Source organism: Stomoxys calcitrans, chromosome 3 (genome assembly GCF_963082655.1).
Source record: "Stomoxys calcitrans chromosome 3, idStoCalc2.1, whole genome shotgun sequence".
Classification (NCBI taxonomy): Eukaryota; Metazoa; Arthropoda; class Insecta; order Diptera; family Muscidae; genus Stomoxys; species Stomoxys calcitrans.
In genome coordinates, this window is record NC_081554.1 from 25,843,941 (window position 1) to 25,859,498 (window position 15,558).

Sequence of the window (15,558 nt, forward strand, 5' to 3'; positions counted from 1 at the left end):
TAAACTGTGACAAAAGCTAAATATTTATTGTTGAAACTATTTATAAAAAAACGAAAGAAAAAAAATTAAAAAAGGTAAAATCTAACTTGTTAATTTTTATGGTTCAAATTATATATGAAAAAGAAGAAACCAAAAACAAAAATATAAATAAATAATTAAAAAAATTGTTTCATTTATTATTTCATCAGACCTAACAAAGCATATGCTACGAAGACATAAACACTCATCACACATCAATATTCTATGTAAAAAATTACTTAATAATGGAGAATGATTAAGCATTAACATTTTAAATGTCCATAATGTATAATACCAATCACAAGAGTAGCACAGAAATCAGACAAGAACTAAGATAAAATGGGTAAAAAAAAAAAAAAAATTCCAAACATTTAACAATCTATTTGTATATATCTAGAGCTTAATTTGCTCACTTTTGTGAGTTCTGTATAAATGAAAGAAATATGATGTTATGTAAACATATATAATATTCACTCATATTACCGTTATTGATATTCTTAAAAGATAATTGCGTAAAACAAACTATTTATGTAAGAAATAATAGTTCATATTAAAAAAAAATCAATTTCATGTGTTATTGTATAAATTTTTATTATTGTTTAATTAAAAATCAATGTGATAATACAAATATATTTTTATGGTGATCAGTTGGTTGGAATAAGCTTCTGTATTATTACATATTGAAATTTAGTTAAAATTTTAATATTTTTATTTATTCACCTTTGTCTAGAAAGAAAAGCCTGATGAGTTATCTGAGTCATAATATTGGATTGATGAATGTTGCCATCGCACATTGGTTATGGGTTAACATTGTTCGACTCAGGCCTGCAAAACATATTCTTTTTATTTAAATGTAAAATATTTTAAGGTGTTATTTTGTCTAAAATGTCGGAGTTGAACTCAAACTTTCACCTAAGTTGACATCTGTTGTGGCTTCAATTTCAGACCTATAAAAACAGAGTCGGCAGCATATCCTGAATCGTACAGGAGCCAGAATTACTTTCTTTTGTTGTGGTAGGGTGAGATAGACCACATAAGAATTGGATATTGTAGTGTTCGTGAAGATAGAATAAAGGAAAGGGGATTAGGGAAAAAAACTCCCAATAAATTGTTAATCAGAATAGGGGAAAAGGGAGTAGGGAATAAACTCCCAGGGAATTATTATTCAGAATAGGGCTGATTGAGTAATAACTAAATAATCACAAAAACAATATCACAAGTGAAAAAAGACAAGCAAAACAATCACTCAATATGTCTTTTGAGAGTAGAGTAATATGTGTTTAAGCTTCTCTCTTTATATTTACGTTATACTAAAGATTGTGCGAGAAAACAAGAGATAGAAAAAATGACACTAAATGCTAAGATCAAAAGAACAAAACATTAACTCTCAAAATAATTGAATCTCTTATACTTTACTGTAACATTTAACTCATAGAAGCAATAATATTCATTCATACACTCGAAAATAAAAGTTAGTTCATGTTCGGTAAATAATTTAAACTGGACTTTTTCCATCAATTGATTGAAATAAACTTAAAATGAGTAAAATTATTTTAATATATTTAGCTTATAAAAATGCATTCGCTACAATATGTTCTTTGTGAATAATACTTCTAATATTTCACTCTATGACCAAATATCTGCCCATTTTTTCTCAAGAAATGATTTGACTTATCTGGCTTACAGTTACACTGTGTCAAAGACAGTGGAGAAGTTTTCGTACCGCGACTTCAAAAATGTTGACTATTCTGCCTTAGATGAAAGGATTCAGAAAGTCTATTGGAATGGTATATGCGATCTTATATCTGTCGATGAGAAATGTAACTTTCTTCAAGATAACATTGGACGTATGTGTGATGCAACAGTGCCAATTCGGACTAAGATGAAGAAATCGAATGGTAAGCCTTAAACCAAGGCTCCATTATAAGGCTCCATTTTATTCGTAACGGGGACCTAGCCTACTACTCCAGGTGGAAACGTTTAAAACGCCTGAACATCATGAGGAATTCAATAAAGTTAAAGCACTCATTAGTGATGCAAGTGGAGGGTTATAAACGATATCAGATTTGGAAAATCCAAGGCAATTTCCAATTACCATGATGATATAATGATGATGAATTAAATGAAACCTTTCCGACCTTAGATATAGAATCGACTTTTTACCAAGACACTAATTGGCTTTCGGAAAGCACAAATGTTGAGTGCAGTTTTGAGTTTAGATGTGTAACGCACGACGAAATTTTACATTGTCCTAGATCAGTCAAGTCAAATGCTATTGGCCTTGATAACATTGACCCAAGATTCATTAGAATATTAGTTCCTTACCTTCAACCTTATTTTACTCATCTCTTTAATTCAATTCTAATCTCCAGTGCATATCCGTCTATTCGGAAAATATCAAAGATAACCCCAATCCCTAAATCGAATAGTGCTTTCCGCCCGAGTTCTATATTATGTTACCTCTCGAAAGTTTTCGAGAAGATTTTGCATAAACAAATTTCCGAATATCTCCATCATGAATCGTTGTTGTCTGATAGACAATACGGGTTTCGTGCCCATCATAGTTGCATTAGTGCATTAGCCGAAGTTTCGGAATAAATTAGAAGTAAAATTGATGATGCCAATGTTAGTTTTCTCCTCCTACTAGATCATTCAAAGGCTTTCGACTCGGTTGATCATAATCATAACTTATATATGAAGCTCAGAAGATTTTTCAATTTCAGCATGACTAGATCGTCTTAGATTTTTACGACGATCAAGATTATCTATACTTTATGGGGTCAGAAATGGATATTTCGATGTGTTGCAAACGGAATAACAAAATGAATATACCCCCATTCTTCGGTGGAGGGTATAAAAAGCCGCCAAGGTGAATTCCTTATAATCTAGTGTCCTCTCGAGGTGATGCAACACACTATGCAGAGCAGAGTCCACTGATCTGCCTTTCATATATGTGTCCTGACATCTAGAGAAGTATGACCACCGAAGTTTACTTCTAATGTGAAATCCAAAATTCTCTGCAATGTCTTAATGAAGAAGGATGGTAAAGAGCTGCTCTCTTACGCCAGAGTGGCAAGGAAGTACAACAGAGATGAGCTGACTTATGCAGTCATCAATATCGGCTGTGCATCCGGAAGGATTCCACCAGATCATCGGTCCCAAGTGGAGGATCTGGTTAACGATCGGATTTTCGAACATGTGTGGAACTCTGTAGAGGGTCCACCCATACAAATGATGAGTTGCGAGTTTAGAGGAGACATCGGCTGAATGTGTTGATACCATCAAACACCTAATCAGAGGTATTCACGCTCCCTGGGAGGGCCCAAAGCTCAACCTGGTGAGAAAGATGGATAATCCCCAGCTCACAAAGGCGATAGTCTTCATCAAGGGATGGGGCAGTAAATTTGCGGCGGAACGCATGTTAGGATTCTTGGGCCAGCAAAACCATGGTTTGGTCGCAGAGAAGTGGGAGGTCTTCCACAAGAAGAAGAAGAAGGAAGGAACTTTCCTTGTGGTTGGCATTGATCAAGTCTCCGTGACGAGCTTGGCTAAGACTAAAGGCATGGAGCACTACGGGAGCAAAGCTGTCTTTTTGAAGATTGGTAATACTAGGATAGGCAGAAATTCTCATTTTAAGACATCTGGCCTTGCAGTGGCAGGGGATTCAACACCGCCTAACGAACAGGGGGCTGACAACGAGACAATCACGGCCTCTCTCAATGTTGGAAAGACTAGGATAAGCAAAGATCTTAATACTAAAATAACAGGCAGGCGAGAGACGCAACACAGCTTAACAAACAGGATCCCGACGACGGATCCATCACCGACTTCAAGATTCGGAATACTGGGATAGGTAAAGATCCTATAATTGAGACATTAGGCAGCGCAGCGACAGGAGTCTCAATGCAACCCAATGAACAGGGATCCGATGATGGTACCATCACCTACTCCCTAAGAAGCCCATTTACTTACGATTTGGAAGACTAAGATAGGCACAGATCCTAATATTGAAACATCAGGCTGTACAGGGAATGGAAAGCCAATACAGACTAACGAACAGGTACCCGACGATGGATCCATTACCGACTTTATAAAGAGACGAAATACTAGACTAGGCAAAGAACCTAAAACGATGACATCAGGCAGTGCAGTGACAGGGAAGTCAATGCAGTCTTAAGAACAGTCAATGCAGTCTAAAGAACAGGGAGCAGACGATGAGATCATCACCTACTCCCAAGATGCCCATTTACTGGAGGACCATTGATTGAGGTCCTCCAGTAAATGGGCAAGTATAGTGTGGGTATGAAGTGTCTTGATACCTTCTAAGTGTTGTCGCTTCCGAAGTCTACGATTGAAAGAAGCCTTCCACTGGCGGCTTTTATACCCAGAGCAAAACATCTTCCTAGCCTTTGTTGTTGCAACGTGCTACTTTTCTTATTTTGCGAAAACAACTTCCCAACCTATATTGTTGTTATTGGTTGTTTGATCAGTTTTCGAAAACAACTCTCTAGTCTTCATGGCTGTTGTTGGTTGTTTTGCAGCTGCCTAGAATATCTTTTAAATTCATTATATCATAATTCATTCTTTCACAATTCAAAATCAACTCTTATTACTAAAAATTATTCAAATTCAACTTAACCTTAGCATATTGTGTGGGCGAAAACGACCCTAGGGACTTTCCCCGTCACATATTTCACCAAATTAGTTTATTTTATTAATTGTTAATTTCGCCAACTAACTGATCACCATTTAGTTATTAGAGAAAATTTTATGCATTTTAATTTTTATTCTTATTTTAATATGCATTTATGCCATTACCACAAAACTGATTAATATTGGTGGTTGGTAAAATGTAATCTGATTTCTTTCAGTTCGACAGTGTAAGCTCGATGTTTAGGACTTATTATTACCAAAGCCTGCCGATACAATAGTACTTTTGCGACAAACAAATCCCAATTATTCGAGTGCTTTTCTAAGAGCGAAAGGAAAGTTGAAAATCAGAGCTGACCTTATTAATAACACAAGTGCTATATCGAGTTTTAAAGATGATTCTCAAGCCACCAGAAGTATTTTAAATACTTCAAGATTTACGGAAATTTTTAATTTATTCTAGACATTGGTTGGGATACAGAGATAACTCTTCAAAGATGTACAGTTGAACCTCGATTATCCGGTTCGCCCGGGACCGAACTTAGCATGGAAACTCGAAAACACGGTTAATAGAGATTTTTTCAATTTTCAAAATATATGTATTTTTATGTATGTACATATGTACCTGGGCTACATATGGCTCTAAAATTGTTGGACTACTATTGTTTTCAAAAAGTCCAATAGAACACTATATGCCTCCATTGCTTAAGCTAATGAGGAGTTTCTGGGTCCATGGTCTGACTTTAAGAAATTCCCAATTGCTCGTATTCTTCGCTTTCTATATCACAGGATGTAACATCATCATCACACTCCCTCTAATTTGTGATGTCATTAATTGAACATTCGGGCGTTAATATTTACAATGTTTCAGCAGCATAATTCGCCTTTTCTTTATCTTGGGACAGCAGGTTGTTCCAAAAATTACATTTAACTTGTTGTTTTCCATTGTTGCAAGTTATACCAGCTTTCCACAAAGCTGTTTTGGTATTCAGAGACTTGATGAAATTATGTCTGCTTTCTGAAGCCAAAAGTTTTTGGTTGATTAATTTACGGTGCAAGAAGCTTCCGATTGCTCCTTGATCCATAAGCTGAGTTAAGCTTGTGGAATTCGGTAGAAGAAGTATTGCTGTAACTTTTTCAGATATCAAAAGATTCACATCTAGTTGTGCCCACATCTAGTATCAAAAGCACTTTGAAGGAACGCAAATCGAAGCCAATGTTTTGTAGAATTTGTTTTACTTCTGGCTGTTTTCAAACCATCCATAGATTCACTTCTAGAGGCATATTTTAAAATTTGTTTGCCTACATCCTGTTTTTCTGATTACAAACCAACGGAGGTGTGTATTTACTGTGATTTTTAATCAGTTCTTATCGTTCCTGAACTGAAAGAACTTCTCGCTCTCTTCTTTTCTCATTTGTTGTTGGAGTCATTTTCGAACAAACAACTTGACCTGACATTTTTCAATTACAGACTGACAGAACTTTAACTCAAAATAAAAAGGGGATTCCCAAAATGTTGCATCAATCATGAGCATTATTGAGTCACGGATAATAGAGGTAAATCACGGTGAATAGAGGTCCAAAACCCAAAGCACAGCGTGCCGGTTAACCAGTTAATAGAGGCCCAGATAATCGAGGTTCAACTGTATTTAATTTCTTCAGTATTTCCTTTTCTGCATTTGTTTTGAGTTCTATTTATTCTTACACTGATGATTACTTAATATCAAACAGTTTCAAAACGCTTAATATCATCAATGCTATACAGTACAGATTTATCAAAAAAGGAAATAATTCACTATGAATACCATGTGGTAGAGGTAAGAGCATATTTGGTAAGAATTTTTCTGTCAAAAATGTTATGATAATCTGTAATTTTTGATTGAAACAATAATTTGTGATATTGATAACAAACTAAAAGTCATTGATGTCTATGACAATTTCCTTCTTTATAATATTCAATAGAAGAGAGAAGAACATTTATGTTTCCTAAAAACGATGTTTCTTTCATTTGAGCTAAACTGCGAAGTGTTACATGAAGTTTATTTTTCTTAGCAGATAAATCCCTTTCATCTTATATAAAATCTTTACACATATTAATTCATTAAATTATATATTTATGGTTAATTGGCCTCTACATTCAATAGTTGTTCTAGGCCAATGCAGCTCCTTGTTGTTATATGTTTACACCAACTCCAATATTTTATAACCATTCTCTTTGTACATTGTAGCTACCTATAAACATTACAATTTAAGTAGAGAGTCACCCATCTAACACACAAGAAGAAAAAACAACCAATTAACTGAAAAACAAACAACAAAAAACCTATTTGTATGAAATATGAACAAAACAAATTTTCTAACTAAAAGAGTCAATTCTTATTCAGTAATTTGTACAGTGAGAACAATACATTTATATATAATACTAAAATTAATAAAACAAAACAAAAAATAAACATAGTATATGAACATTTCATTGCATATAAAAGTAATACAATAGTTATTATGAAATAAATATATATATAAATAATAAATACAAAACATATGTAATATATATAATCATTGAAAAAACAATATTATTGTAATATTAAAGTAAGATTAAAATTAATCAAACCAATATAGATTTAGTTAAGTAAAAAAAAAAACAAAGAGACAAATATTTTTTTATTTTTATGGCATATTTTGTTTGAACCAATCCCATTTGAAGAGATATAATATTTAGTATTTGATTTTAAAACATTATGTTTTGCACATTTAGTTAATCATTATGAATCTATATTGAAAAAAAGTAAATATGGGTCTTCACAAAGTTCTGTCTAAATACTACTACTATGTTCGCTTTTCGTGACGACAATCAATATTCCGCCATCACTTTCCTTAGATACAGTTGTTCTCGCTTATACTCCATCACACATATATGAGAATTTCAGATATAGTTCAAAAAATCTCATTATACAATACATTTCACAAATTTAATTCATTGAATTGCACTGGCAAAAAGAAATCTATTTAAATTATTTAAGACCATAGCGGCAAAACGTGCCTCATGAAAGCTTTTCTGCGAACAGGACGATAGCATTAATAAGGCCGCCAAGATAAAAGAGTTTCTCTCAAAAATCCATGCCCAAACTGAAACTTTAGTAGACGACATGGGTGTTAGAGCAGAGACAACGGAGGACATGTTGAGGCATTTGATGAAACCCCATTTTCCACAGTATACGGCGGGACTCACGTAGGCACCGGAATCTTGGAATAACGACGTTGATCGAAGATTTATAATTACGGAATTTATGGTTAAGGAATCCTTGAGAAGCTTCAAACCATTTAAGTCACCTGGACCTTGGAATAATGACGTTGATCGAAGGTTTATAATTACGGAATTTATGGTGAAGAAATCTTTGAGGAGCTTCAAAGCATTTAAGTCACCTTAGCCTGATGGAATATTTCAGGCATTACTACAGAAAGAGGTAGACTATCTGGCGCCTCGTCTGGCCAAAATTTTCACAGCGTGCCTAGGACTTGCAAATACTCCGAAAGCCAGGCAGGAGGCAAGTATGATATACCTAAGCCCGGAAAAGCAAGTTATGCAACACCAAAGGCCTACAAATCCATAAGCCTTACGTCCTTTCTACTCAAAACCATGGAACGTATTGTGGTCACCATAATAAAGAGTAGGACATCCAGCGAACTGCTTAAATACAAATATATTTATATAATATATATTTTTAATGACTATTTTCCAAAGAAGAGGAGACAGTACACTTTCTTGAGGTGTTCCCCTGTTGACCCATCTTTTTAGATCCACATATCCCAAGCCTAAAATAGTTATATATTTTCACAAATAAATCGAAACGTATTTTATTTATTTTCCTTTTATAGTTATATTGCTGAAAATATGTGAAAACAGTTATATGCCAAAAGTGGCATATAAAGAAATTTGCTTAATTATCGAATTTCGGTTATTGTCCAAAAAAGTTGAACAACTATGGGTGTGGACTATAAGCGGACTGTAATAGATTTTGAAGCAAAAAACATGTTGATTTCTTTCAGTAATTCATTTAATGATGAAGGAATGTCCTACTGAATCAAATCGGCAAGTTTTTGGTTTCAATATCTTTATCAAAAAAATATAGATTTTCAAAGAGATAAGCGAACATAGCATTAGCATTGAAAAAATTCAATATTTAATTTATTGTTGAAGTAGAAATGTATGAGTATAAGGGTAACAGACCACCCTTTTTTTATTATTTTGTTTCATTTATAATATAACCGATTATTGGCTTTTTGATTTTTAATAATGGATTATGAATTATGTTAAAGAAATTGTTGCTTCCTTTAAAGCTGTATATATACAAGAACAATTATTCTTTTACTTTGAATTAAAACTGAAAAATGTATAAATAATTAATTTTTTTTTTTTTTAATGTTAGAAAAATATTTAGTTCAACTTAAATCATATAAAAGGAAAGAATAAAGTGAAATTTTAGATATAATAAGGTTCAAACAAACAATACTGCTTGTGAATCAAGAACAATAATTAGTTTATAAGAATTATCATTAGTAAGCACATTATAGTTGTAGTTGAAATCAAATAACGCACATTAGGTAAGATTTGTTGTTTTCGTTCATTATTAATGATTATTAACGTTATTGCTTTTGTTGTATATAGTTTATGAGAATTTTAAGTTGAATTTATATAATATTATGTTTAAGTGATCCAAATTACTTTGTAGAATTGTTTCATCAGTTTAAAAGTTATCTTAATTTTAATCTTTGTTTAATAAATTTCACTTAACTTATTTATTGTTATTTTTTAGATGCATGAATATCCGTTTTGTCTTAAGATCTTAAAATGTTCTTCTAATTTTTCGATGAAAACTTTAAAAGATGGTAGAAACTCCGAAAAACAATAGTACTTTACTTGAATTGCCTATGACAGAACATTTGTCCCTTTTGCCTAACGTAGAATAGCGTTCCAAGCGCCTCGATCTTTTGCGCTCATTCTATAATCGCTGACCCAAAGTTTCGAAGTATCTCTCACCACTTGATATTTTCATTGTGCTCTTGGCCTTCCGGTTTGCATGTATCATCGTGATCGTCTTTTTCATCCATTCTGACAACATGACCTAGCCAACGCAACCGTTGTATTTTGATACTGTACAATCCTATGAGGTTTCTATGGTAGAAGAAGAAGAAGACTGTATTAATGCGGATTCTCACAGATTTTAAATCCAAAAAAAAAAAAAAAAAAACAATATGAAAAGAACAAAAAAGAATCTTACCGCTTCAGTATTTTGGTACCAAGTGAAGTTGAAGCTACAACCCCTAATTCGAGGAAGCCATTCTTATTCGTATACAGCAAGTGGAGACTTCAAAAGTACAATTTAACTCAAACTCTCTAATTCTCTTAAAGAATTCTGAACGATTTTCCTCCCGAAACTTCCTAAAGAATTCTGAACGATTTCAGAAGTTATTTCGTATTGAAATCGGGCGTACCTTCCGAAACATCGTAAAGACTTCTGAAGTACTTTTGTATTGAAACCGTATGTGCCTTCCGAAACATCGTACAGAGATCGATCAACAAACTGAATTAATTTGTTTATTGATACACATAATGGCAAACAAATAAAGATATGTGACCGTTGAGCAGAGAAATATATCCGTATCTCGGAATAGGTACTAACATATTACGCAAAAATTTTCAAGTCTTTCGGGAAAAGGCTTAAAATGGACCCCAAAGATCCCAGAGCTGGGGTGAAGATATCGGACCGTAGCATGTTGTCCGCCCTTCCTATAGGTCTGGGTGCCTTAGCACCTCTAGTCAAGAATAATACTTCAATCTCAGACGTTTCTACAGAAGAAGGCCGACTATCTGGCGCCCCATTTGGTCACTATTGTTACAGCGTGCCTAGAACTTGCATATACTTCGAAAGTCTGGATGGCAGAACGCCACAGGGGGCATTTTATCGCCACTCCTATGGCTGACCACCCTAAATGACCTATTACGGATGCAAACTGGGGAAGAATTTGAACTGTCTACTACGAAGACGATGTTATAATACTTCTAAAGGGTAAGGATGAAAACCAGCTAGGTGTATGTCCACTGCTGCATAGGGCGGATTAATATCCGCATCCTTTTTCAACCTGACTTAACCTAATGAAGACACAACAACAACAGCTGTCTTTTTATTCTTTCCCCTCTCCAAAATTGCATTTTTTTATACCCACCATTCCGTTTGCAACACATGGAAATATCCATTTCCCAACCTATAAAGTATAAATATTCTTGATCCTCGTAAAAACCTAAGATGATCTAGCCATGCCCGTTCGTCTGTCTGTTCAAATCACGCTACAGTCTTTAAAAATAGAGACATTGAGCTGAAACTTTGCACAGATTCTTTCCTTATCCATAAGCAGATTAAGTTCGAAGATGGGCTATATCGGACTATATATTGATATTGTAAGTTGTGTTAGGCCTATCGACATCCTCCCAGATCGGTCCAGATTTGGATATAGCTACCATATAGACCGATCTCTCGAGTTTAGGTCTCAGGCCCATAAAAGGTGCATTTATTTTCCAATTTCGCGGAAATTTGGGACAGTAAATGGTGTTAGGCTCTTCTACATTTTTCTGCAACATGGCCAAAATCGGTCCAGATTTGGATATAGCTGCCATATAGAACGATCTCTCGATTTTAAGTCTAGGCCCCATAAAATTTCCGATTTCGCTGAAATTTGACACAGTGACTTATGTCTGGCTTTTTAGCATCCATGTCGTATATGGTTCTGATCGGTCTATATTTGTATATAGCGACCAAAAATACCAATATTTTGTTCTACAAAATTGAACAATGACTTATTAGACCACTCAATGTCCATGCCGAATTTGGTCTAAATCGAACCATATTAAAAAAAAAGAATAAATTCAAAAAAAATATTCGAATTCTTTCAGAACTGTCGGTTCAAAACTTCCTTCAGACAAACAGTCCAGAAACCATTCAGAAAAAAATCGTTCAGAATTTCTTGCGAACTGCCGGAAGAAAAATTCAAAAAAATTCCAAACAAAAAGGCGGTAAGAAATCGTTCAGAATTCTCTCAGAACTGTCGGAACAAAAATTCCATCAGACAAATAGTCCAAAAATCATTCAGAATTCCTTCCGAGTTGTCAGAAGAAAAATTCAAAAAAATCCCATACGAAAAGGCAGTTAGAAATCGTTCAGAATTCTTTCAGAACTGTCGGAACAAAACTTCTCTCAGAATGTCGAACAAAATTCGTTATCTTGTCGGAAGACTACAGAATTTTGTTCAAATTTGTCTCACATCAGACATTTGGTTTGCAGGGACCTTACATCTTTAATGACATTTTGCACTACCACAACACTTAGATTATTTTGAAAACCAAATCTGAATAGCACAATGCACATTCTGAAAAAATTGCACTAAATATTACATTACTCCAAACAAAAACTATTGCACTCCTTGGAAGCACTTTTTAATTTATATAAAGTAAAAATTAACTTAAGTAGAATTTTCATTTATAAGATTTGCACCAAACACACAGCAGCACAATTTATTTAAGATTTTGTTTAGTTTAGGGCACCACTTGCACATATTATTACACGTACAAACACCAATGAACGCACCTATAAAACATTGCACAATATTACTAAGCACAAGCACTAGATTCCAGGCACCACATCCACATATTATTACTAACATTACACTCTTGCACAAATATTGCACACTTAGTAGCACTCCGAGTTGAGATGTTATGATTCTATTTCTTTAAATCTTTTGTAAAAGGGGTTTTCCGTGTTCATCAAATATATTGTCCAAAAATTGAAAAGAGAGAATGAATATACAGTAACATATTTCTTGTTCTTACAATGTATAAAAAAACATGCACAACTAAAACTTAAGTTAGTTAGAAGTTCTTTTTAATTTGTCATGTAATTGCACCAAAAGCACACTACTAACCTAGATTGTAAGATGTATAGTCTTTAACTAAGTAGGTACTAACATTGCACATTGCACACTTGACATATAGTAGTATTGCACAATAAAGTATTTAAGCAGCACTATATCTATTCGCGTGATTTGCAATAATTTTTCTAGGTTCTAGGTAAGGTGTATATACATTTCATTAACAATCATTAAATATTTTAAGATAAAACGGATATACAATAAAACAATTAATTATATTTTTTAGTTATAATGCACTGTACATAATAAGGCAACATATATTTGTATAATATCTTCAATTTGCACATATTACTTTTATAGTTTGGTTAAAAAATTGGTTTTCATTCTAAAATAATTTTTTTTTAGTTGTATTTTATTGAAAAAATTAATTACTTCCCAAAGCTCACCCTTGTCTTTATACTATAAGTAGAAAATTTTCCATAATTTCTTTTATTGAAGACATATTTTTTAATTCCAAAAAAGTTCAAATAATGAATACATTTGGTCGTCGGGCATTGTGTAATAAATAATAAATATTTAAGGGAATAGAAAAATGATTCATTAAATATCTCATAAAAGACATTTTGTAAAAGAATTATTTTAGTGAAATTAATGACGACAGATGAAACTAAAAATAATAAAATAGATGTGATATCTGTTTTCAAAACCGCACATTTACCCCCAGTAGAAATATTTTAATCAAAAATTTTTTTTTTTGATATTTGAAATTTATATTAACTTTATTTTTAATACAGAGCCCAATATGAATCCATAGACTTTTATCTGTACTTAATTCTTTCGTTTCATATGAGAGCAACTCACTCTCAGGCTGTGTTGACAATAAAATCTCTCTCCCCTTAATTAAATATTGGATATGCATTTTAGTTTTGAAACAAAAACTTAACGAAATCAAAACTAGAAGTAATTTTTCTGAAATACTGTGTGTGCACAAAACAGGAGCCTGCTTATCGCATCCGTTATTGAGCGAACGTTTGTTTGAAGATAAATTCCGTACCGAATGTACAAATTGTATTATAGCTTACGATCGTAATTTGTCAAAAAGTTATCGATTTCGGAGAAGAAAAAATTGGGCTGCCGAGCAGCTGGACATATTTACCGATTGGGACAATATGGGAGTTAAATACGAATATGGTATTAAAAACTGTTTTCAAGTGCTTGGGAGGCAGCCCTAGGCCCAAAACCGCCCTAAAATTAGTGCCCAAAATCAAAAATGGACCGAGCGGGACAGTACGGGACTCAAATGAAAGGTATTGGGGAGTAGAATTCGAATATAATCCAAGTACATAGAGCGCCGCACCAAAAGTATCGCCCAAAATCAAAAGTGGGTCACGTCCTGCCGTTCACCAGCATATGAAGATTGCAACAATAAAGGACTCAAATAAATAATCTTTTGGGTCTTAGCGTCGGCGGGACCGACCCTCTCTCAAATGAAAGGTAGTGTGAGAGGGCAATCCATCCTGCTCACAAAAAGGAATTAACCTACCCCTAATCAAAATTTTTAAATACGTCAGATTTCAGAGATGGGAATGCTTTTTATGCCCTAATATATAAAACTTTGCAGTCAAATAACCGTGCGGAGCGCCCTACCCCAAAATCTACTAAGGCCTACCATGTTTACTGATTGGAACAATTTGGAATTTAAATAAAACAATATGAGCTATAAGAGTAGTGTTGAGAATTTTTCCCCTTTTATTCAAGCACCCGAAGAACAAAAAGGCAATTATAATCAAAAGGGTTGCACGGGTTTTATTTGCTGTTATTCAAGCTATAGTCGAGACCACGAAACTAAAACAATTATTTTACCTTATAAAATATATAAAATAAGTATGTATATATGTGGTCAATTATATACAAAAACTTCAGCGAATATAGGCTTCGAACATTTTCAAAGCCATTGGCTACATACATAACTTATTTGGGTCTAGCAATCAATATAAAAGTATGAACTAGCAAAGCAAAGTTTGTGTGGTTGTTGAACCGCATGTTCATCCGCGTACTAGATATCCTTGGCTCCCGGATCTGTTGTTGCTATTTGAACTAGACTTAATGCGTGTGCAGGTAACCAAACCGGCCTCTGCTGAGAAGGGGGTAGCGACGCACAAGCGGCTGAACCAACCGATTGATCATATGAAGCAAGAGGGGAAGTAGGCATGATATAACGAAGAGGTACCAAACAGCTGAGTACAATTTTTTCTCACGAAGTGCATTATCTGTCAACGTGTTTTCATATCATTCAGTTGTGTGTGTATTACAGCTGAGTTGTGTGTGCATTACTCCAAACCAGAGTTGCACAAAACACTGATTTTGACAGATAGTGTGCTCGACTTTTTGTTGTTGGGCAACTGCACTTACACCTGTATCGATTTATCTTGGAAGTAGGCTCGCCCACGCAGATGATCATGCATGCATTGGTGATATAGCTTAATATAATGCCGTTTACTGTAAAACGATGATTTGAAGCAGCAGGTAAAATTAGTAGGAAAAGAAGATGTTAGCTTAAATATGATTGAAATTATAAAGTTTTTGGAAATGATGATGATTATATTGGATAAGGGGATGATGCTTTTGTAAATGATGATGATAGTTATGGATATTTCCGTCAACAAGTAGAATACGACTTTGACTATTATATTATGCCTAGAGTGGGGGTCCTGCTCACCTCAAAAACCGTCAAAAAATGACATGATTGCCGATTGAGGCATTGTGGAAATGAGATGAAAGGTAATTGGAAGTAGAATACACTAAAAGAAGGGTATGATATAATGTAGCAAAGGGTATGATATAATGTAGTTACCCAAAATTGGTATACAAATTTTATTAAGCTTTATGAACATTTTCCCTTCTCTTATGACATTTTGCTAAACTACGGGAACATATCCTATTTTCAAGGAAATTGCATTTAGGTCATGT